At 43.8% G+C, this 24,259-nt stretch overlaps 1 protein-coding gene across 3 annotated transcripts in view; it reads right to left on the bottom strand.

Annotated features, from left to right (window-relative positions):
* Nucleotides 1-24,259, bottom strand: part of sema6e (sema domain, transmembrane domain (TM), and cytoplasmic domain, (semaphorin) 6E) — a 171,836-nt gene that overhangs the window by 91,630 nt on the left and 55,947 nt on the right. For all 3 annotated transcript variants that reach the window (XM_058647097.1, XM_058647099.1, XM_058647098.1), the window contains one exon: nucleotides 12,517-12,724. The gene's annotated coding sequence lies outside the window, so the exon portion shown is untranslated. The remainder of the gene's footprint in view (nucleotides 1-12,516; nucleotides 12,725-24,259) is intronic.

Here is a 24,259-nt window from a genome sequence, read left to right as displayed (position 1 = left end):
ACTACGGGCCAACAACAACACACACATACACACACATCACAGTAATCATAAATCTCACTGTCATACTTTCTTGCACCCTTAACTGAATTGACATCCACACCACAGCTCTGCCTTCAGCCTCTCTGCCAAGTTCTTATGCAGTTAGCCATTATTTATGTACAGTTCTCCAGTGAACTGCGGCTGCCAGGATGTTTGTGACAGAAAGCCACTACAGGAGGAAAAAAAACAAAACAAGGACACAAGCTGTCCGACATAAGCAAGCATGTGTGAACATGTATTTTTATGCACACGTGTCTGTGACCGACACAACGGAGTGTGGTATCTTTAAACGGGGATGTATGTAACCAGGAAATTCGCCCATATCCGCGGGCGCTTATGTGACCATACGTCAGGTCAAATTTTCACAACAGTTCCCTTCCGGCTGCGTGGAGGAACGAACGCAGAGGTGGCCGCCGGCTCGGCCCGCCTCCCTGCCTTCATCGGGGGCTGTAACAGTAGCCTGGACGTCTGGTCCAATCAATACTCACAGTGGAGCATCTGCGCCGCCTCTCCTGTTACTGCGCCGCGGCGCTCGTGGTGTTCTCAAACCGCTCTGCAGACAGCGACGTGCTGCAGGCTCGTATCAGTGTGGCGGCTTATCAAAGGAAAACACAGGGAACGTGATGCCACGCGGAGCCGCGGCTGACACTTTAATTTGTCGTCGGTGATGGGGTTTGTCAAACTATTCTGGAGTTCATCAGCCACCTGGCCTTATTTGCTCACTCCACTGATGACTTTTTAGCCCTCTTGAGAAATCCTCTGCCACAATGACCTTGATGCTCAATCACTGCATATTTTCTATTATGTACAAGTCTCTTGTGGAGCAGGTACCATGTTGCTCTTCAATTCGAGACCATGTGCTGGGTAATGATGAGCCTCGATGAATGAGAGCAAATAATCCTCTTTCAAAAAGTGACACCGTCATTGCACCGGGAAAAAAAGAAGAAGAAGAAGCAAACAGAGTTGTTGCTCAAGGAGCGGTAAACTCTGACAGGATGAAAGCACACGGAATCAAAAGCAGAAACCTTGAGGAAGATGCAAGCGTTCTGCTTGAAAATAACAATATTTCAATCCCCACGTTCTCTCCATCTCAATCAAATCAGTCAAGGAGGATCAACGCCGTCCCCGAGTCTGGTCCCGTCAGTGGTTTCTTTGTGTTTTTCTTTCCACTTTTGCCAAGTGCTTGCTTACGGAGGGAACTGCTGAGGTTTTAATATTGTAAGGTCTCAACCTGACTCTGTAAAGTCTCTGGAGATAATGTGCACCGTGAACAATATGCCTATATAAATAAAATTGAATTAAAGAGCGCGATAGCTCGTCAGGCAGATCATTGTGAGTCATACAGAGGACTCTCTCCGAGGAATTCGTGAGAATGACTGAAAGGTTGACGTTCCGGAGGGACTGCGACGGAGTTCTCACTTTTTAAGAAAGGCATCTGCTTTAGTTGTGAGGCCCGTCATAGCTGCCAGTGTTTACTGCCTTTGTCTGTGCAGACTCTCATTCATCCAGGTCACTGTTCTCTCCAAAACAATCAATAAATCAGTGGAAACCCGACTTCATGAAGGCTTCTCTGCCTCTCGTACACCTTCAATGACATTTAGATGACATATAGATATTTGAGACATATAGACTGAAAAACCTTACAAATTCTCTTTAGTATAGTCATAAATAGGGCTGCACGATTCTGAAAAAAAATGTGAATCACGATTCTCTGGCACGATTTGTTTGCACTCATGAACAAAAGATTAGAAACATTCAATAAGTAAAGTGCCTGAACATGGCCCTGCATAATGGGCTTAGTGTTATTATTGTTATTGTAGTGGCTTAAGTGTTTCCACTAGCCCGACTCATGACGTCATAACCAGGGAAAACCAGAGTGTCATCACGGGAAGAAGCACAAGAATCAAACCGAACTGTAGATCAGTTAAAAAGACTTGACAATCCTGAAAACGTGGGTTAATCTCCAACATTTAGCAAAGGAAATGTCTAAAATCTAAAATCGAATACTGCAGCCGGCCACCAGGGGGTGAGACGGATGCTTTGGCTTTACTGTTGGCGGCTGTCTGTCTATAATCTCATCCTTAAACACAGTCCATTCATCGAGCTAATGGTGAAAATAATAAGAACATCTTTGTGGTGTGCAGCGTTGCCCCGAGATAAACCTGGTTGTTTTATGCAGAATCAAAAGAACAATAAGAGCAGAACGGAGAGGACTCAGATTATTCAAGTGTTTGACAAGATATGATGGCGCACACACACACACAAGGAGCCATAAACACTTGCTCTCTGTTCGACTGTGTGGAGTTTCTCTGAGCTGTGACTTTTTAAACTCTGTGGCCTGTGGCCTGGCTGACATCCAAAATCAAAACAAATGTGCTCTTAGAGGAAACTGCAGGACAGATCGTATCCAGAAACAAGAAAACAGGGGCAGGAATAAAGAAAGAACTCTTAACTGTTAAAAATACGGTAATATCATTCACAGGCACGCTTGTAATGTAATGGATACAATGTCCTTTCTTTATGTTGCTGCATTCAGTGTTTAATCAAACATGATCTGATGTGACGAGATTTAGAATTTTGTAACTCACCAGTTTAAAAGTGTGTTAAACAATGCCGCCATTCAGCTTAAACAGTGCTGTTACAACCGCCTCCCACAATTACAACAATCGTAAAAACCAGCGGAATTTGGGCAAATGAGTCACTTCTCCGTCAGAGGACGGAGGCCGATTCACACTTTAATCTCCGTGATTCCGTTTCTTTTCTTCCGTCTCGGTAATTTGGTGAAGCTGCAGATGTCTTCTCCGTGTGCTTAAGCCCCTCAGCCATATGGTGCTGCCGCCCCGACCATGACACAAAAGACTGTTTTTTTTAATCAGTCCTCTCAATGACGGGGCAAAGTCTGCCATTAAAAAAAACAAAACCCCACAACGCTTTGAGGCATGCCCGAGGCGACCGCCTCTGCAGCCAGGCCTGAGAACGCTGCATGTGCTACCACCTTGTAACAAGAAGAAAGGAAGGGAAAAAAAAAACAGTGGAGTTCACTTCATAAGTGTGTGGCTCTCTGATCTGTTTAAGATGGCTGCTTCCTAACAATTTCCACCATACAATTTCCACTCGCCGTCTGGATAAGGAGCACATTTTCGGGACTCGAGCGCTGAGGTCTATCTTTCAACAAATCGCCGCTTTCTGTTTCACTCAGCTTTGTGGAAAAGCCCCCTCTGTATTTAAGCCCTCGGTATCACCGCTCTTTTTTCCTGAATCAGATCAAATCCATCCATCCATCCATTTTATACCACTTTATCCTCCACAGGAGGGTCGCGGGGGGGAGGTGCTGTTCCAATCTCAGCTGACATAGGCCAGTCCATCGCAGGGCCACACAGAGAGAGACAAACGTCTGTATGTTTTTGGACTGTGGGAGGAAGCCGGAAATTGAATGTAAAGTTCAGTACTGATTAAACCAGGTAGATTGCAAATGCAATACCAATGTTTTTGGTGTCGTTTGTCAACAGTGTGAGGGAGCGAGGGCCAGATATGATAATGGCCTCTCAGACCTTTTTCTAACAGTAAACATTACATACAAATGCACCGCTTTATAGTACACAAAAATCCTTTTTAAATCATTCTTGCCGGAGTGAAAGAATGATAAAGAAGATCTGTCTTTCTTTCACACCTGCAGTCTAAGACAGAATCTGTTTGTTTAAAAGCACAACTCCTTACCAGCAAACCTAATGGGGATAACATATAAACGATTTCCTGTCTAAGTCCCTTCAGGGCCATAAATAATACATTATAAAACCGGAGCTGCAGGCCATGCAACATCTGACCAAGGGCCGGACTTTGGACATGGACAAAGGTTAAGTTAGGCCCTGTCCACATGACAACAGAACGAAATGTAAACAATTTTAATGTATAAATAATGTATAATGTATAAATGGGTTGTCTACATGAAAGCACAAGGGCAGTGTATGGACATTTTCCACCCTCTGGGACCAGTTTTCAAAAAAATACAGTTTCAGGGCTCAGAAAACACTGTTCTCATGTGGATGAAACGCCTATGTGGTATTAAAAAAAAAAAAAAAAAAAAAAATGAAGCCCTATGTGGATTCCCCTACACTTGTTTCCGTGTGGACAGGCCCTAAGTGACTTTGAACATGTTTGTGGAAGCCACATGGGCTTATCTGAATGTTTCAGCGTTCTACTTAGAGTTCCACGCACAACCGCCTCTACAACCAAGGTATGATGATGAAGACTATCCCTGGACGCACATGTCAAACCTACAGCAGCAGAGGATCTCAACCAGACGTTACAGGGTGCACATAGTACCTGAAGAAGTGGCCGGTGATTCTCAAGGAACTGAGAACATTGTGTCAAAACTCTTTCATAATCTGAAACGAAACCAGAACATCTGCCTTTAGGTTTGGCAGCTCCTTCAGTGGAGGAGTTCCTGGTGGTCCTGCCATGCAGCTTCACTATTCTGTCACACACACGCACAAAGATCTGGCGTGACTGACTGGATTGTCCACAGGAAAAGAAATGCTCTGTACTAAAAATAGAAATTAAATATCAATCTTGAGATTTCATGAATTTATATCTTTTTTTTTTTGCCTCTGTTTTTAGGCAGCTGGCTTCAGTCGACAGAGCTAATCTAATGTCACATATGACCTATAGCTGCAGTCTTTATGGCGCACTGTGAAGCCAACTGGTGACAGCAAGAATATCCAGAAAGAAAAATAGCTACCATTTCACTTTGGCAGCGGGAGCGTGTCAGGCCGACAAGTACAAACACCTAAACGCTAAAAAAGAGAAATCCTGAAGCGGCTCCATTGGATCTCGGCCAACTGTCCAAACAGATCCATTTTAATGTGCAGAGGAGTTATCTGAAGGGTGAAAGTGACACAGCTTTAATGGGCAACTATATGAACTTTAGTATAATTGAATTAATTTGGGTTTTGCCCTAGAAAGTAAATATTATTCAATAGCAAGGAACATTACCATAAATTAAACTTAATTCCACGGCAACTCTGACAAAAGATTCGCCACGGTATGACCTTCATGTGTTGCTTGAGAAATAAAAAAATAAAATAAATTAAACTGTTGAACCCTGGCATTTTGAATTGTAATTATCAACAGTCTCGAGTCAAACTTTTTCGGAGGACATCCTGACTTTCACCCCAACTCGAAATGATCCCACCCTCATTATCCAAACTTACTACGGCCGTCAAACCCGAGCCACGGCCATGAAATTGCTTCGGGATAAGAGGATTGAGGTTAAAGTACGGCTCACATCCACAGTATGTGAATCGTGTTCCTGACACAGATGTTTAGGCTGAGTGGGTGTGCAGGAAGGCTGCAGCCATGTTTGCTGACATTGTAGAAGTAGTTATGCTCTTTAAGGAGGATTTCTCTCCCCATTACAGGGAGATTATTTATTTTGACACGGCTGCAGATTTGTTTTTGCACGCCATGTTGTTTTTTTTTTGGGGGGGGGGGGGGGACCACTAAAAATGGATAAGTGTATGAACGCTGGTCCGAGTTACGGGCAGTAAGGTCTGCATATTTTGTTGCTGACTGTTACCGTTTTTCTGACAGGAACTCCTGAAAATGTTCCTTTTTCCCCCAAGTTTGCCTTTCTCACATGGGCACACTTGGACATTATTTGGAAATTTGACAAGGGAGCTGCCAAGAGCGCTTCTGAAAACCCTTTCTGAAGGACTTTTGCAGAACTCTGCGTTCTCACATACAGCCCCCACGGACAGTTTGAGGAAGAAAAAGTCTGAACTTCGGCGTGTGTCTTAAAGTAGCTCGTGAAAGAGCTGTTATCACAAAGTGACGGCAGTTTTTCTCCTCACAGTTTGCCACCTGTGCTCAAGCAAAGACATGCGATGGGACGTTTCTGGTGTGTTTTTTACGGTGACAGGGGGGCAAACGCACTGCAACGACCCAAAACACATGCAGGAGGAGAAACAAGGTGCATGTTCACAAACGCTGCAGATTCAAAAACACAAACGAAAACACACGCAGGACAGAAACACTGGCAAGTCCCAGAACACCGGCAAGTCCCAAAACACAGGCATGTCCGAAAACACATGCAGGAGGAGAAACAAGGTGCATGTTCACAAATGCTGCGGATTCAAAATAACAAACAAAAACACACGTGGGACAGAAAACACCAGCAAGTCCCAAAACACATGCAGGAGGAGAAACAAGGTGCATGTTCACAAACTCCGCGGATTCAAAAACACAAACGAAAACACAAGTAGGACAGAAAACATTGGCAAGTCCCAAAACACAGACAAGTCACAAAACACCGACAAGTCCCAAAACACAACAAGTCACAAAACACCGGCAAGTCCCAAAACACCGGCAAGTCCCAAAACACCGGCAAGTCCCAAAACACCGGCAAGTCTTGGGTCTGTGGGAGCGCTCGTTTTTGTGCAGTTCTATGATCAGCCGTTATCGTGCTCAGGGACTACATAATTCTTACTTTATTAAAAATGTTTTGGGACTTGCTCGCTTCCCCTTCTGCATGTGTTGTGGGTCATTGCAGTGCGTTTGCCCCTGTTGGCCACCATAGTTTTCTGGCTGCTCTCCAGAATCTTGTAGTTTAAAAAAAAACGAATTGAACATGCCCTGATGGGTTTCATCATTTCATCTTTACCACATGACGATAACTAGTCAGTGATAAGTCAGAAAAAAAGTGACTCTGAAGTCTGGATATTTGTCTGAGAGGCGTATTTCAGAGGGAAGTCGATACGAATGCCTCTGTAGCTGTAACACTCGCAGAAACACTGATCAATAAAATTATTCTTCCTCTCCTTGAGGAGTGAAAGGGTGTCAACCATTTGAGATCTCTGCTCCTGTGCTTTCTCGATTTTCTTCAAGCACCTTTCATGTTCTCTCTTGTGGCCTAAAGGGATCTCCGTAGCTCCCACTCGGATGACTCCACAGATGCCCGTCAGGAAGGCAGGGGAAAACGTCACATGTGCGGATCGATGTGGCCTGCTAATGGTCCGCAGGTTGGCTGAATAATAATCAACCGTGGGAAAGTTATTCCGTCACGTTTAACTCGAGGAAACCATAAGCCAGTAATTGTCCGTCCTCAGTGAGCGCAGGTATTTAATGAAAAGAGAATTTGTTCCATTAATAATTTCCAGCTCATTTGAAAAACCTCTCATTTAATTTGGAGCCAAACAGTAACTGGTTCTCTCCTTTCTTGTGCTATAAGTAGAGTTGGGGATGTTCACTTGTTATCATTCATTCAGCTTAAAAAAGAAAGTTTTTTTAAGGCTCACTATTGCAAAAATATCTACTGACAGAGTAAATTGAATCATTTGTTTGATTTGTGCCAGCGTCTGTGGAGCTTTACTAAAGCAGCCAAAAGACATAAAGACACGTTTTCCACTAGTTTTGGTCAAACTATGAGAGCTCGACACATTACTTGTTTTTATTTGAGCTGTTAGATCTTGTAAATACTATTTATGTCTATTTATCAGCGGAGAACGTCATCTTATCCATCTGGGAACTGTGACTCATGATTAGATAAATAGTTGTATGTGTGTATATGTTTCTCCTAGAAACTGTCCAAAATAATTAGATATTTGAGTATTTGACAGACAGCAGCTATCCCCAAAAACAAGACTATATGAGACATGAAGCGTTTCATAATGGGCTTTATTTTATTTTCTAGTTAAGTGCAGTTAGGGTTCTCTGGATGTTATTGAGAGACAGTGAAAAGGCCATTAGGATGTTTCCACTCTGCTCTATGAATGAGTGCACTTGCTTTTAGGGGTAAACTACAGAGGCGCTGATGCTGAGCATGTTTGGTGGAAACAAATTATAAACGAACATTGATTATTTCTAATTAATTTAAATTAGATACTAGAATTGCCTTTACACTTGACAAGCAATTTAAAACCCAGACCAGGCAGTGATGACTTTGCAGACTTTAAGTCAGCTCAATGTAGTTTTTCAATTACATAGACGAAATGTTCCGTTGGAAACTTAACACATAAACTATTATGTGTATTTAAACAGGCTGACCTGTGACCTTAGCAAGAATATTTCACTTCATATTTCCCAGCAGAAAAGCATCTACTGACGACCTGCGCAAGGCATCTGAAAAACATCTGTGAACTGTAGCTAACCCGAGCATCAACCACTCGAAACTGAGCCTCTTCTTCGGTTATAGACACATCTTCTACCGCTTTATCCAATCACAGCTGACCTACACACCCTGGACAGTCCGCCAGTCCATCGCAGGGACACGTATAGAGACAAACAACCATTCACTCTCACATTCACGGTCAATTTAGAGTGTCCAATTTTACCTAATCCCCATATCGCATGATTTTGGACTGTGGGAGGAAGCCGGAAAACCTGGAGAAAACACACGCACACATGGGGAGAACATGGAAACTCCATGCAGAAAGGCCCTTCTTCCAACCGGGGCTCGAACCCGGGTCTTCTTGCTGCAAATGCAAGAGTGCTAACCACTACACCAACCGTGTGGCCCATCCAAAATTATATTATTAGTTATACGCATGCCTCTTTTCAACGGTTTGCAATATTTCTTTACAGCACAGAAAAAATAGATAATAAACCATGAAGGAAATCAATAAGAAGTCAGGCTGATGTGCAGAATTAATAATGACACTGCTATCAATAAAATCCATTCTAATCTCTTCTGCTTCCTGCTGCAAAGTAATATAGGTGCTTTTTTTTTTAATTCCTGCTCAACTGTGAAGAAAAAAGCCATTTAGGGAACATTTCCACATCCCTGAGCCACAGCCTAATGAGCAGTGCCAGTCCTGTAATACAAACTACAGTCTTACCAGACGTTACATTGCAATGACAAAACACCCATGGGGATTTTAGGCAACCTGTACCAAAGCCACATGGGTAAACATTGTTAAGATAACAGGCCCCTGTAAATAGAACAGCCTGTTGACATGTACAATACATCAGTGATGGTATGTGTCTCTATAGTAGGCTGGGTGTTAAAGCTCCCAGACTCCCACCAGCCTACCATTAGTCTGAGCTCTGTCTCGCTGTCAAAAATCCCTCAGCATCCGCTCGCCTCTCCAAGTGGAGCCAAGCAGAGAGCCTGTGACAGTTAGCGAGCGCCTCCACTGCACCCATCATTGATACTAATGGGAACGGAAGGCTGATGTAGGGTGGCATGTGCGCTATAGTTCGCTGGGGGTTTGGGTTTGGGGGTTGGGGGTTGGGGGGGGGATAAGGAAAGTCAGGATTACACAAGTGGAGCATGTGGGCTTGCTCTGCGGCACAGAGATCAATTCATGCCGCTGCAGCAAATGGCATGACAACCAGTCTCCTCCCCATCGCCATCTGCCTCCTCTGTGCCAATTTGTCGCAGCACATCCAAGTGTGGCCTTGCCCTCATTTAACACCGAGCGCGAGAGCCCGACTCCAAGAAAGAGGGGAAAAAGGGAAGGAGTGAGGACGGAAATAAGAGCAAAGACAAAGACGGCAGCGAGCGAGGTCAACTGGAGTTTATTAGAGGGCGAAGCGATGAATATAAAAATGGGCCGATCCAGGGTGCAGAGACAAACGTACTTGTACTTGCAATAACTGGAGAAAACGTGACAGAAAACTAACCAAACCTGGTGGACTGGTTACTGTAGTACAAGTTAAGGCCAGGGTCGTACTTTCTGCACCACAGCTCGATATATAAACCAAAACGAGGGTTAGTCGAGTGTTCTTCAAACTTTCAAAACTCTCTTATTGCAGGAGTTTGCCCTCATTTGTGTCCCAAGAGCCGGGTTGTACATAACGTGCATACCGTCTTCTTCATCAGCCATGTCAGATAGGCTAGCAACAGGCCAGGGTGTCCGTTCTCTGGAACAAATACAGACCAGACGTACACTATCACATAAATAAAGTACATTTATGAAACAGTCCTTTAGTGAGACACTAAGCCGTTAAGTGTTCCTGATGCCGCGCCATCAGTGTGTGAATGTGCGGGAAATGTACAGTGCATTGTAAAGAGCTTTTATTGGTCCATAGACTCGACAAGCACTGTATTAATGCAGTCCATTTACCATTTGCCATAATGTTTTCTTGATATGGTGGCTGAACAGGCAGACGCTAATGCCAGGGTTCCTGCGGAGACTTGGCGGGGTGGAGAACGCGGTTCAAGCTTTGTTTCAAAAATGGTTCTTCACCACATTTAGCAGGAAAAATGTTTCTGATGTTATGTTTTGGTACAAAAAGATCCCTTCATTCATAAAGCATGTGGGCCATGAACAAATGCTCATACATCCGAAACTATGCATCAAACTCGGCACCGTTCTCCAGTGGGAAGGACACAGTGTCTGCATTGTCAAGAGAGTGGGTGACAAGATATGAAAGCAATGCCACTCGTCCTCCCTCTCTCTCTCTCTCTCTCTGCCTCCATCGCTCTCTCCTGTTTTTTGGCACAATAATACTTCCATTCAACTCGGCGGTCTGATCGCGTTTCACGCCTGTGCACCCGCAGCGACTACCGTTCTGTCCCATTTCACCCCCCTGTGATACGTCTTTGTGTCACCGGTAATGACAAGCAAGAAAATGGCTGTTCACATCAGGGCCCTCGTGCCACCGCGATTGCCAGGGACCCCGGCATCACAACCTCGATCCTGTAGTGTCGTCAAACCTTCTAAACAAACCATCACGTTTTGTTTCCCAGGCTGTCAGCACCGAGCCGTGGGCTTGTGTTCACTCTTTAACTGACGCACAATGCAGCTACAATGACCCGGCGATGCACACATGCACAGTCGGCCGAGAGAGGGATCACGGCACAACAATAGTGGGGCGCTTTGAAAGTGGACACGAATGAAGAGACGGCGGTGAGCGTTCAAACTGCTGAGCGAGAGCTCGCGGGGGACAAAGCCCTTGTTTACCTGAGTGTGTGAAGCGCTGGGAGGGGGAGAAAAAAACAACACGCTTCAAAACCTCCGCACTCAGGTATGAGTGTGATGGGGAGAGTCATTAAGTGACTACACTGTGGCGAGCCTCGCAGGGCGTGAGCTTAAAAATACAGGAGATGTAATGGTGTCATTATTTCCTCCTGCAATCATCTTCATCACCATCTGTACTGTGTGGGATTGTTGTGTCCTATATGCGGCGACAACGAGAGCACGGGTCGATGCTTTTCCGCCCCGGTGATGCACCAGCATCAGCACAGTTTAGCGATAAGGGTTTGAATCTCTGGATAACCTGATGATTCGGGGACAATTCAGAAGGCTACAATTCAAAGATAAAGCTATTATTAATGTATCTTCATGCCTCAGAATTAGGGATGCATGATATCTGACATTGTGCAAGTATATCAGGAGTGCTTGGGTCAATTACCTCTATATATATATATACACATACTGTATTCCAGGGGTGTCAAACATACGGCCCGAGGGCCAGAACCAGCCCACCGGAGAATCCGATCCAGCCCGCAGGTTGAATTTGTGAAAAATTCAATGTTATATACTATATTTTGCTGTTCCAGATACCTGCGACTAAAGGTTTTGGGCCTTTTTTAGATGCACTCTGACCTGTAGGTAGTAAATAGTAAACTTAAAGGCATAATATTGTTGAAATTACACTTATTTTTCCTCAAGAAATTTCAGGTTGTTCATAATGTTTATTTGGTAAAAAGATACCCCATTAAAAATGCATGGCTAACAATAATAATTATATTCTAGGATTAAAAAATATCATTTTGGTTAAAGAGTGTCTACATACGGATGTATTAACCATCACAGAAACATAAAACATATTTGAATGCTTTAGTCTCTTCTGTAGTAAAACATAATATATTTAAAAAGCAATAAGTGTTTACTTCATGTGTCGACTGAGACAACATCTTTCTGAGCAAAACATAGAGAAAAAACCCCAGAAAACAACATTATTGATCACTGAGATAAAAGTAACTGTAGCCTCATGATTTCCTGAACTGAAACAAAGTGAAGATAGAAGAGAGAAAGAGAGAGAGAGAGAGAGAGAGAGAGAGAGAGAGAGAGAGAGAGAGGCATTGAAGTGATCATCTGTCTCACTGAGCTGAATGTGACCCAAACTCATTCAAACATTTAAACAATATTTACTTCTCTGCTTGTTCCATGTTCTTTTTTTTAAGTCCACTTATCAATGTGAATGTAATGCTCAGGCTGTTCAGCGGTGGTTTGAGAGCAGACGTGGGTTTTCTTCTCTTTCATAATCACTCAAAAGAGAATTTCAAAGCATCTAAGAACGGCGCTTTACTTCCTCGCTCCATTTAGTGCCATTACGTGATATGCAAAAGAAACTTTTTTTTGCAGCAAAAAAAAACCAAACAAAACTTTTATTCTCCTTCTTTTAAAGCCCTAAAGAAGAGGTGATGTCGTGCATCGCCAATAAGTTTGTGGTAAACATAATAACATAACATAATAAACCACAACAGAGCAAACAGAGGAAATCAAGAAGAACAGGAATCACAAGTGGACTCACAGTCAGGTTCTTGTTTTTCACGCTGAACAGCCTCCTGATCCGCGAGTCTTCAGCTCCTCCCACGTCTGTCGGGGGGGGGGGGGGGGGGGGAGGGGCTGCAGAAGTTAGGAAGGAGTTGGTTGATGCAATGGGTGGTGATGATGGGGAACGAGGCCCCCGTGTGAGGCTCTCCCACTGAAAAACGTCCAGTCCTCAGTCAACAAACTTCCTGTGGAAACAGAAAAATAAAACATAAGCGTGGAAAACAACACAATCGGAGCAGCTGCGCCGCTGAAAACCCTCAGGGGGTCTCTGCGTGTGCATCTCTCTTTTTTCCTCTTTTGGTTTTAAAATGGGGCCATTGACCTACAGGGCCCATGTGTGGGGGGGGGGGGGGCTCTGTGTCCTCTTAGTGTAATCTCCTCAGTCGCTGTGCTGTCATAACACCACAGCGAACACAAGCACAGAGGCCATAAATAGAGCCAGATGTGCCGAGTTACAGGCAACATGGCGGCGCTAAGGAAGCGGCCGGCGAGCGACAGCGGAATATTTATGTGAATCGTCTTCTCCCTTTTTCGCTTCGCGTGATCAAAGGCATTAATAATATCACATTACATATACGGAGCGGCCAATGTAAACGTGCCATCGGGTCATGGTTACTCATTTTCGGTGTCCAAACCTCCTCCCACGCTCTCCGTCTTCTGGTAGATAAACTCGCCGCGAGGTCAAAGCTGCCCGTGCTTATGGTAAACCGTGTGTGGGCGCTCGGAACATGTCATCACAACAATATGGCATATCTCATTACACTGAGTCATATTGGAGGGTTTATCATGGACAGCAGCGGCTTGAAAAAGAAAAAAAAAAAAGACAAACGATCAATAAACGGTGCAGTTTAATCACCGCGGCACCCGAGTTACAGCAGACATAAAAAACTAAACACAAATATCACCGAGCAATTAACAAATTGAAGTTTACTGGGTTTTTTTTTTCTTCTTCATCCTTCCACAGAAGGGCTTGCGTTTGTGTCTCTGCATGACAGAACAGCCAATTTCCCTCTCTCTAACCTGCCCAGTGATTTGTCATAAGATTGTGACGCCAGATTTCTTCAAGCCTGCAAAAAGGAGTCCGGAGAAGGTGCCGGAGAAGTCCACTCTGATATACGACATTGTTGTCAAAACACGTGTGACAGTTTTATTGATGAATAACATCAAAAATATCCTGCGGAGTCCCGATTCAAGAGTGAAATGTGTGGAGGAGAACCAGCCGACCCTGTTGTCTCTTTTACTCTGGACCATTGGTGATATACAGCATCATCTGCAGCTGCTTCAGTTACCCCAGCATCACCCATGAAGCAGAATTTCTCGGGAGATATATCATTCATCGTCTTTGCTGCAAGCTCTGTCACATCTTTCCGAACTTTCCACAAACTTCTTTTTTTTCTCCCTTCGCCTGGAGCTCGGCTCTGCTCGGCTCTGCTCTCTGGGGACTCGTTCTCGGGGCACAGTCGGGGTTTCAACCGGCACAGCTCTGTCGTTAGCTCACCTCAGCAAACTGCATTGTCATCCTTTACCTACCCCCCCACACAGAAACTCCACAATTACACTTAGGAGAAGCTGTGACAGATGCACTTCCTGTAAATCCGGGTCCTGCAAGTCCAGCAAACCCCCCAAACAACACACACACACACTGTCTCTGATGACCAGCGGTGACTAATAGCAACTGGTCTATGGATTTCCTGTAACCAAGCTTAGCTCCTATTAAACAGACACACTTTTTAAACCTACACCCACATGGCACTTAAAGTAGGACGGTTTGGGGGGGGGGGGGGGGGTTTGTGACCGCAGAGTGATTCCTCATGTCTTTAGCCATGGATAAAGCATGTGCAGTTCCCTGACTTGGTTGCTAAGCACAGCAGATAAGCTGCAGTGCGTTCCCAATCGCCTCCTGAATGAGGCAGCTGCTGTGAGCCCCGCCGCCGCCGCCGCCTCTCAGAGCCACCGAAGGCCTGTAAATACTTAACAACTGCAGCCATCTGCAAATTAAAGCCCAGTGTTGCGACGGCTTTGGCATGCGGGCTCGCGGTGACTTAACGTGCGTGGAGTAAAGACAGAACGCGGGGGCCGGTTAGTGGAAAGGTCACGGGCCACTGTGACAAAATCACACCGGGGCCGACTCATGGGAGTAAAGACAGTGAAGTGAGCGCTGTAAATGTGTTTAAAGAGGGCGAGCCTCCCTCCATTACACATACGCTCTGACTATTTACTTCCATGTTCTCACACGTGCGTCATGTTTTAATTTATGGATATTAATCGTAATACTTTGAAGGATTGAGCCCAAACTTTGACGCCATCCACTGGTTCCTTGAACGCCCCTTGAATTTAGCCTTGATTTTTGTATTTTCTTTAAATCAGAGGTCCATACATTTGAAAAGATGAAACTCCACCTCCAACTGCATCTGCAAACATGTCACCAAGTCACACAGAGTCCATTCTTTGTTGTGACCATAAACTCTGCAGGAACACAAAGGCTATTTAAGATAATACAACATTTTTTACTTCCACATTGGCTTCAATCTCCATGTGAAATGGTGATGATTGCATATTCGTGACAAAAATGAATGAATGAATTTGGTTGCTACTGAATTATTGCCATGTCCTTAAAAAAAAAAAACCAACACGCAGACTGGATAAGCAACACGATTAAGAGTCACTGGCAGAGACGTTGGATAAATTAGGGTCAGCAGATTGGGTTAAGTGGGACACAGGGTGACTCTGTGTCTGTCTGCTGGATGTGGAAGATAACAGTTACCAATGAGCAACAAGGATTTGCAGGTTGTTTCTTTCTTCACATTTATATAGAGGTTCCAGTATTGACTTTAGCGAATGAGATCAGCTCGCGGCATTGTTATCAGGCTCCGTAACCTCAGCCGCTGAGGCCATTAGAATGGGCGCGCTCCTATAACGCACGGGAACATGAAGGATAATGTCGCTGTGATTGTTTCTCTGCGACGCGACGATCATTGTTCCCCAGCGCGAGTGGCAGCCAATAAGTTGTAATCTCATTTTCGAGGAATAGTCCCGCAGAGAGGCCCCCCCTGATCTTGCCATAATAGTTTTGAGGTGAGCCCCATTAACCAAATGAGCTTTTCAGAGCACAAAATTCCCATTAACACCACTTATACAATCCCTCATTTCCTACCAACGTGCACCGGGAGCGTCCCTGCAGACTGCATGCATCAGCAAGCCAACATCTCACTTTTAGGAGTTTTCAGTTTCAGCATCCATCCCACTGCCCCTAAGCACAGTTGGCAAAAACCCTTCCAAACTCAAATACCTAAATCCCTCTGAACAAATCCACCCCACACACACAGTGACATATCATATTTCCCCCTCCTACTATTCTGGATATTTCCCTCGTGGTGCTCAGTGGGTAGTGGTAGTGATCAATGGCCCCTGGCAGCAGGCGTCAGGGGGGCCCTGGGCTCCAGGAATGGAGGTATTAATAATGTAAGGTCCAGGCCTGTCATATCCTCCATTAGCACGGAGGAGGCGGGAGGCCCAACGGCTGATTGATTACTAATTAGATTAATTGCCGTCTTTATAAAAAGGAGGAAGAACGTAATAGACTGGGGGGCCGGACAAGTGTGAGCGGAAAAAAACATCCACCGAGGGTGTTTAAAATAATACGTTTTTGGCAGATTTAGAGATTCTTTTTTTTCTTCCTGAACAAAACAGATATTATGGTCTGTAATAAACGAGAATTCAATCAAAGTCCAACCGACAATGAATTAGTTTAAAAACGTCTAATAAATTGCTCGGTTCTCTTTCAAATGCAGCCGTGTTTTTGCAAAAGGAAACCACGCCGCTGACTGAAGGAGACATCTTTACCACACTTAATGCCATTTTCCCTCTGTCACACCTGTTTGTGCCTCGTTAGCTACTGCTGTCAGCAAAACATGACATAATAAGGTCCAGTACTCTGCAGGTTTGATGTAATGATCGTGTTGGTACAATGAATTTGCTAAAAATAAAAAGGTGCAGGGAGGTGTGAGGAGAACACACGCCGAAGCTGTGACGTACGGTCTGAGAGGTCTGGAAGAACTTCTCCATAAATGTGCACATATATTCATCAGCGTGTGTTTATTGTTCAACTTTAAATGACGTGTAAGACACTAATTATTGTTCTAATTCAGTTTAAAGTTAAATTGTTTGCCCACAGTTCAGAGCGACACTTAAAAATCAATTACCGGCCACTTAGTGTGACTGCATAATGTCCGCCGTGATGAATGCGACGCGTTTCTGTTTGACGTGATTTATTGTAGAATTGATCGGGACCAAACCGGCAGTCTGGTGGAAGTTATACTTAATTTCAATTATCCTTGGTTTCAATTAAAGACACGAGCGAACTTTTGTGGACGCATTTCCAACCGGTCAAGAAAATCATTCTTTTATTATATCGAATAAATGATTAAAACTGGTATTAGATTTAAAAAAAAGGAAGAAGAAAAAACTCATTCAAGACCGCTATCAACATCACAGCTGCAATTATTTCTGTCCAAATCACGTCCCTACAAGTGGCGAGGCAGCCGTGCGTATCTGACTTTCTGAGTGCTCCACTAATTGGCACGTTGGCATGACCACCCTAATTACACAAACCCACACTCAACATAAATAGCCTCACACTTGGAAGTGGATAATGCCTCCCAAATAAGGGAGCCGCATTATTTGTCTCAGCAGCAGCAGCAGCAGCAGCAGCAGCAGCAGCAGCAGCAGCAGCAGCAGACCATGGCGAGCAGTGGAGCAGTGTGTTGCTCTGCTGACTCTCACAAACCTCCAGGGAGAACGGTTCCGGAACGCTTTGGTACGTTTAGCGCAATAACTGTGTCAATTTTTTACTTCTGTAAACAAATGATTTATCTCTAAGACGCTCTCCAAAGACACAGAACTGGCCCGATTGCAACGTTACGGCAGGGAAAATCCTATTATTCTGCAACGCATCTTTGGATCCGTGTCCGCCTCACAACTCTGACAGCATCGGGCTCGTTTGGTCTTCTTATCTAACCAAATAGAAGCAGATTGGTCTCCATCACCGTTGGTGACGTCACAATGTCTCTTTCTACACTTTCTCGTCACAAATGAGTTCTTGTGGAGCCGTCAGGACCAGGTGGAATATTAGAGTTATTAATAATTCAAGATCAGTCAGAGTTTTCAGCTGTAGCAGCGCTGTTGAGCAGCACTTTTATTTGGTTAATCATCCAGAAGATTCTGAATCTTTCTTGACGTTTAGCTGCCATAAAGCTGCTGTCAGTGATGTAGAGCGTGGACACCTGACCTGAGCCTGTCAGGACTGGACGAGGTCTGGACAAAAATCCAGGAAAATACTGTTGGCAAATCAGTCCAACCGATCAATCGATGCCGTCAATGCTGAACCAGATCAATTCAGGCTTTAATTCTACAATAAAAAAAACACCTGTTTTCCTGTTGTCCCTCCTCTCTGTCTTCCCCTGTACCTTGTTTGCTTTCTTTTCTCCCTCTCTCTTCCCCAAGGCTGCCTCCCCACCTCCCGTCCCTCCTCTCAATCCCTGCGGTTCGCTGCAGTGACGGCACGCTGTGCTAATTGAAAGCGACCCTGACTCGTCCTTTTTCGGAGCCACTCTGCCTGATGTCGTGCTGTTTTCCTCTCGCCACCAGGGGTTGACAACTGGCTTTTCAGACGTGGCTTTGTGCCACGTGAACTCTCGCCTCGTCGACCTCCCTCTCTCCCTCTTTGTGTTCAAACACCAAAACCAGTTCCGAAACCCACACAAAGTGGAAAGAAACCACCGAGACTCCCACTTTTACCTCCACAGCAGTGTGTCACTAAAGTGCCCCAGAATATTCTTGTCAGGTTGCCAGTAAGAAAAAATGTTCTCGGATAAATTGAGGCAGTCCTCCGGAGGAGCGAGAAATAAAAACTTGTTTTTCATTCGGGTTGCTTCTGATGCATACTATTGGTTACACAATAAAAGCCATGTTTACAATCTGCAAGTCAATAAAGATGCAAACATTTCTACCTTTCCTTTAACGCAGTCTGCAAACTCCGAAGGACGACGGGCCACCCACGCAGACCTAATAGATGAGCTACAGCTGCAGCACTGACAACATGATTAGATTCTCCACATACCTAATTCTTTTATCCCAAAAAAAAAAAGAAGAAAGCAGCGAGATTTCCACTAAAACAAAACGCTTGTACCTGCAATGTTTCCACAGAGGTGGGCTGCTCTTATCACCCTCGCTGAATAGGACCGGGGCCCGTAATGTAATAGCCGAGCAGTGCGCTCATAAATCACCAGAAGAAGAAGCTTTATGCCACATGCACTGACACTCCCAATCTGCCAACCTGCGTCTTTATTAAAGAGCACATTACACTGAAAGGCTCCCTTTTCTCTCCGCCGCCTTGCTGTAAACACCTCATCTCATATTTATGCAAATATAAGGATACAAATATTTTACTCTGAAGACCTAAACACATTTCTCAGAGCGATTATATAAAGAATGTGTGTGTGTGTGTGTGTGTGTGAATGAGTGAGAGACAAAGACAGACATTGTTGTAAATCTTGTCGCCCTCCCTCCACACAATTACAGCAATCTTCTCTCTCTCCTGCTGTGGGTGATGCATATATTTGGATGTAGGAATGTCTTTGCGTGTCTGATTTGTCTTTGTGAATCTTGCAAAACACATTTTTGTCTGCGCTTGTGTGTGTGTGTGCGTGTGTGTGTCCCGCTTTGTTGATATATTGTTGTTTTTCTGCATCCATCCTACAAGTCACTTTGATATCAGGAATGGAAAATGTCAACAAACGTCAGGAGAGCTAACAAAGAAAACAGTCGAAGGCCCCGTGTGAATACAAAGAGGAGATTAGGCAGCGACACGATAGGAGGATTTAATGTCACGATTTTCCAGACCAAATCATTTTGATTCTCAATATCACTGCAAAAACTGTAAAAAAAAATATGATTTAAATGGCTCTTAAAGACATCGACGTCGCCTTGACTCGTTATCGCAGATAGGATTCAACTTTTTGGTCGACATTTTAAAGTCCGGGAATGACCCCTAATGTCACTTCACCATAAATCTGCTGAGGAATATGCTGGTGAGCCAGACATCCTTTCTGCATCACACACGTGAAATATTAACAATATCTCCCATCTATCATTAGTCCAGTTATGGAAATTACTTATAACCATTGTGTTGACGTGGGAATAATACACAACTCCTCATTTTTAGCAGTGATCTAAAGTAGCAACAATTCATCAGAAGTCACAAAAAAAAGACCCTTTTTTCATCTATTTTTGATTAAAAGTGAATTTTGAACTGTGAAGCATTTCCAAGTTTCAAAAATTCAATTTGATTTCAAACATTTTGATTACTTTCTGCTCAGGAGTGTTTATAGAGTTGGTGAAAATTATTATTATTATTGTTGTTTTTTTAAAGTCAGATTGTCTAGGCTGTCTATGTGCTGAGAAAAAGGGCATACGATACTCTATATTGCACATTATTATAGCCTCTGTATGTACTGTACTGTTTAAACATAGTCGTGGAAAAACGACTGTTTTACGGATTAAAAACAACAATTCAAACGACAAAAAGTCTAACCTAAGAAATACAAACACAAATCTGGTGATTATTTTCTCACAAAAGGAATAAACCAATTTTAAAAAATAACAAATTAGTCATATAATGAGTAAAACAACAAAATATTATGAAAATAAAGGTTGATTAAAAACAGTGTTAACAATTAGAATGAGATATTTTTGCACGTTGACCTCTGCATTTAACCCATCGTTTTTATACACCACACACAAGCCGGGTGCAGCATTCATCTGCACCAGGGAAGCAACGGGGGATTGGGTTCCTCGCTCAGGGGCACCCCAGTCTGAGATTGGTACCAGCTACCCTACAGTTGCAAGTCCAATTCCTTTTTCTCTTGGCCATGGGCTGCCCGTGTCTAAAGTAAGCTGTGATTTTGGTTTTAAAAGCGAGGCGAGGTTTCAGGGTCGCGGGCCTAACAACCCTCGGCAAATAATTATTTAATGTGTAAATCACGACCTCATCACTGTGCACATTTGTGCAAATCGAGACTTCTTTGTATGCTAAATGCATTGAATCGGCTCCACATGTGGCAAAGCCATCCATTATCTATGCTATTCATTCTTCGGGGGGGTCACCAGGGGAGTTGAAACCAATCGTAGCCGACATTGAGCGAGAGTAATAAATCTAATGGGACCTTCAGGTGCTCTCAGCCCCATTTAACACCTGGTGAAGTCCAAAACCTTTTTTTTTTTTTTTTTTTTAAACGCAACTGTGAAGAGGCCTTTGAGCAAAATGCTGAAAAAAATTATCATTGGGAAGCCATTCTAACGTCAGATACAGAAATCATCCACATTCATTGCAAGGGAATACAACAGAAGAGAGGTCAGCAGATATTCTGAGGTAAAGAAGGAAATAAATATTTACCGTGCTGCTTAGGGACCTTTCAGAAAGTCTTCATACAGAATGTGACTAAATGCCATGTATATTTGCTCAATTAGTCTCATAAGTAACAAGGACAATCTTTACATGGTTTGTCCCTAACGGACTTAATTATGGTTTCTGTAATCACAACGCTATTTTCAGTGTACCATTACTCAGCTCGGACTAAAGAACCCTGCTCATTATCTCCTGCAAGGTTTCCCCCCAAGCCCGTCCACAAAGGATTTGACATTTGCTTCTGATAAACACAAATGAGGAGCAAGTGTTCTTGATGGATCTCGAGGATGTCAATTAGTTTGTCTCTGAGCAAACTAATACGACTGAAGGCTCTGCAGGCTGGAAGAGCAATCCCAACCAAAATCATGCAAAACAGGGGAAAATACTGCAACTCTGAGGCCTTATCCTCACGGAAACAGAAGTTTCCCCATATGATGTTTTCAGGAATTATCTACATATACGTTCACAAGAAAAAAAACACAAAGTGTCCCAACGCTGTAGTACAGATGCCAGGTCTGCGTGTGGAGCTGGAACGCTGCCACAGAAATTCAGCAAAAACAGAGAAGAAGAAGCATGTGCATCAAGCTTGCACGCTGTGTACAAGCTTTTTGAGACCCGTTGTCCAAACCACCGGTTCAGTGAGGATAAAAAAAAGCTGATATTACACAAAACTTATGCAATTCTCCCACATTCTCGTGTACTGACCCTCCAAACATCATGCAAAACAGGGAAAAACACTAAATCCCTTTCTCCCACTGAGTCCTTGCAAACACAACATGAATCCCACAGTTAACACCAGCAGCAAAGAAAGCCTCGCTGCCAAGAGACAGAAATGTAAACACCTCACAAACTCGGGGAAAAGGAGTTGTTGAAAACACGGCCGCGTGGACTGGGACTGAACAAAACCACGCGACAGGGATGTTCATTAGAGGGTTTTTTTTCCTCTCCCTGCTCATGTGGCTGTAATCTGACCAGTGGCAGCAGTCCAAGACAATCTGTCCTCTGCTGACCGTCCTCACCCACACAGCTGCTGGTGTAAATATGTCTGGACACTGAGAAATGTACAATTGTGAAATTTCTGTTCCACACACCGTCTGTTTTCAAGTCAACTAAAAAAAAGAAGAAAGAAACAGGGAAAACTAATTAAAGTCACGTGATCAGACGCATAATTTACGCACAGTTTGACTGCTGCAGTGTAAATATAAGAATGTTTACATGACTGTAATTAGTGCCAAATAACTGAGACAGCTGTTGGGCACAAACATTCCGACAGAAGTTGAACAGAAGACAGCAGGATTCTCGAAGAGGCAATTTGATGTTATGTAATTAGCAAATCGCAAAAGGCGGCAATCAGACTTTTCTATTATTTCAGGTCAATTCAGAACGTGTCACGCGTCAACTTACATCATGATGTCTTATCCTTGCAGACTGAAGACTGATGTCAAAATATACATAACAAATTAAATCGCGATTGTATCAGCGATAAAAAAAATTTTTGCCATAAAGAAAACGTCCTGATGAAACGTGTGTCACGCACCGACGCGTCTCTCTGAGAAAAACATTTGGAGCCTACACAGTAAAAAAAGACTGTCTTATCTCGCACTTTAAAAGTCAACAACATGCAGGAGGAAGACTTTAAAGTCACGCTGGTTTTGTTATCAGGATTCCACTGATGCACACATTCTTAGTCACCACTAGACGATAACAGCGGCATCTTTCAGAACGTCGGATGTCATCGCTCAATCCATCACAATCAGATATTTAAGGTGCAATCTCCTCAGGGTAACGATGCTGGCTGCGTGACCTGGAGCGAAACCTCTCGCGTTCCTACGTCCTACCTCCACGGCCTGAGTTTCACCTGTGCTGGCATGACATAGCCCTGGACTCCTCTTGCGCACATCCTCCATCAGTCTACCTTCTATCAGGGGTTTGTTATCTTGTCTGATGCGGAAACCTGACGGCATGCAGATGCACGGCGAAAGAAGACCAAGACAGAGCGGTAATCCAGGATTACAGAGCTGACATGTCGTTTTGTGGACGCGCCAATCCTCGATCGTCTCCTGCGCGTAAACGCGGGGTGCAACCCCATCAATCTGCTCCAAAGTCTCCTCTGGCACCCGTGAACGGCGCGCCGTGGACCAGCATAGACGACGAGATAATGAGCTCCCGTTGCCTTGTCAACGCGACAGCCACACTTAAGCTCTCACTTCCCCCATCTCCCCCCCCCTCCCCGTGTGCATAGCTCTTCAACAAACACAGAATCCAGATACAGTGAATGAAATTTCATCTCAAAATCGTCACTCCGACAGGCAACCGCAGGCGCACAGAGCAGCCACAAGTAGTTTGATATGTGTTTGACTGAGAGCAATTTTTTGTACTGCGTGTGAGTAATACACATTTCACCACAAATTGTAAAAGGCAGAGGTCAAGTTTCACATAAAAATGGGAACACAAGAGGCTGGTAATAACCGTCCTTTATGTCCACAGCATCGAGCAGACCTGTACTTGGCCTCGCCAAACACACTCAAGGCATTTAAAGCAAGAAGCGCTAAGAATAAGCTAATATTACAATCCGTGATATATGTTTTCAGTGCTAACAATTAGCTGCTTCACTGGCTTTTTTAGTTTACTTCACCATTATAACCTCTGTTTTATTCTGTCAGTCTTTTATTTTCTTTTTCAAGGTTTTTTTCTTTTTTCAAGGTCAGCAAAATACTTTAAAGTAATGTTTTTTTTAAGTTTTTTGTCACGACTAAATAGTGAGCATTAGCATGAACAGCTGTTAGCAGTTCTTCAAGAGCTCATGTCAGATTGAGAGACGACAGAATACTACAGTAGCTGAGATACCTGCATAGCTAGCTAAGTAATTAGCATGCTAAGCTCAGTGGAAAAAAAGAGAGGCAATAAAAAACAGAGGCAGGAGACGGTGTTTACCTTGTTTGACATTGCTTTCCACCCACACGGCTTTTAGAGAGAAAAGAAAAAAGAAAAGCTTGAAGCTGAGCTTCTACGCAGTAAGTAAGTAAGTAAGTAAGTAAGTAAGTGAAAAAACAGATACTAATGCTAATACATACATAAATATAGCACCAGCTGTGAGCCCTGATGATCTACATGTTGTTGATGTAACAGTTGTTTTTGTGATGACCTCAACTAACGAACTATAGACGATTTAACAACTGCTTTAGAGTTGAAGAAAAAGTAGTTTAGCGCTAATTAGCCACTTCAAAGTAAAGGATTTACATGAGAAAAGTCCAAG

Source organism: Solea solea, chromosome 13 (assembly GCF_958295425.1).
Source record: "Solea solea chromosome 13, fSolSol10.1, whole genome shotgun sequence".
Taxonomy (NCBI): Eukaryota; Metazoa; Chordata; class Actinopteri; order Pleuronectiformes; family Soleidae; genus Solea; species Solea solea.
Note: the sequence above shows the minus strand (reverse complement) of the source record. Positions and strands in the feature narration are given on the sequence as shown.